We start from the raw sequence: 1,779 nt of genomic DNA, 5'->3' as shown, positions 1-1,779 counted from the left end.
AGGCAAAAGCCTCTGAGTCTCAGCGGGGCTCTGAGGTCAGTGGAGCGCATGGCGCTCCACTGACCTCAGAGCACTCATTGGCTAAGTGTCGAACGCGTCCTCAGTACGCGCTCCACCGCTGTGAGCACAGGTGTGATTGTGTGTCAGCCGACCTGCTGGCATGCCGCTTTGTGATTGGGCACTTTGGATTCCTTTTTGTCCTGATAGGTTAGTCCTCATATAAAAGTTACAGTCACAGCTGATTGATCCTTGTTGCCGACTTGCCTGTATCTTATTCCGCTTTAAGTTACATTAGTTATGTTAATTAAAATAGATAGGTAATATAATCTCTCACCCACCCTGTTTTAAAAGAACAGGCAAATGTTTGTGATTTTATGGGAGCAGCCATCTTTGTCATGGGAGCAGCCATATTTTTGGTTGAAAGGAGGTGACAGGGAGCATGAGACACAGTTCCAACTGTCCTGTGTGGTGAGCTTCCCTCCCAGCTGCATGCGCTAGGCTTCAAATCTCAACTTCAAAATTGAAAAAAAAAAAAATTGCACCGAAACAGCAGAATGAGAACAACAACATCAGAAATCCCATCATGCTTTGCACAGCATCATGGGAAAAATGCCTGGGCAGTTTTCTTCTGTGCAGCTAAAAATGAGGCTTGGGTAAGAAAGACAAAATTCTGATGCTGTGAAACTGTTAAAGAAACACCAATCCTTTTCAGTGCTGCTGAGTAGATTTTTAGTCTGGAGGCTCACTTTACAGATTCCAAGGATGGAGATGTCCTAAATGAGTGTGACACTGGCAAGGAGTTTCAAAGTGTAGGGGCAGCATGACAGAAGGCCCTGTCTCAAAAAGTTTTGAGATGGACTCTGGGGGTAACCCAGTTAGGGCCTTGTCACACCATATAGAGTTTTTGAAGGCATTTTTATTTTTTAAAAAAATGCCTCCATTGACGTACATTAAAATCGTGATAAAATCTCTGCAACATTATCTTGATTTTTTCAAAAAAATTGCGATCTCAGCAAGTTTGCCACAATTGTACTGAGGCTTGAGGAAGGGCGGCTTGAGGAAGGGCAGGCTTGAGGAAGGGCAGGAGCCCGAAACAGCTGACTGTTGCTGCTTATAGCATTATGTTTTAATTTTTGATAACAAAGATTTGAAAACGGTTTGAAGATTGTGCGGACCTCAGTTGTTTGCCTGGCTGTATATACACTGGCGGTACCCGGGGGAAGGGATCTGGCCATTGGAGTGCGGTTCCACTACAAATATGTAAGTCAATGGAGACGTTTTTTTTTTTTTTTTTTAATGAAAGTGCCCTAAATAATGCTTTTTGATGGGACAGGGCCCTTATTCTATCCTGCTGATCTACAATTGTGGGAAGTGTGATGCAGTTGTAAGAAATCCTTCAGGTATCCAGGGCTCAGATTGTGAAAGGATTTGAATGTCAATAAGTCAATCTTAAATAGTCCATAATGAAAACCAAGAAGCTCTCCCTAGTGATGGTACCTGATCCAGAACTGCGCAAACGCAAGTTCAATGTGAGCACTGCTCAAAACTTGCGTCTGCATACTTTAGAATAGCTCTGTGCTGCTTGGAGGAATGTGGAGCAGGCTGGGTAAGGAGGGGCCCTAAGGACAATGAGCAGCGTCAGCACACTACCACAATCTAGCCCACCATGGGCTAAATTTCCTAGATTTACCCTGGTTCAGGGGTATTTTAAAAATCATTTGTTTAGACGTTTGTTTCCATTTGTATTAAGTATGAATGAGGTTTGTTTTAAAATGTTAC

Source organism: Hyperolius riggenbachi, chromosome 2, assembly GCF_040937935.1.
Source record: "Hyperolius riggenbachi isolate aHypRig1 chromosome 2, aHypRig1.pri, whole genome shotgun sequence".
Classification (NCBI taxonomy): Eukaryota; Metazoa; Chordata; class Amphibia; order Anura; family Hyperoliidae; genus Hyperolius; species Hyperolius riggenbachi.
This window is presented reverse-complemented; position numbering follows the sequence as displayed.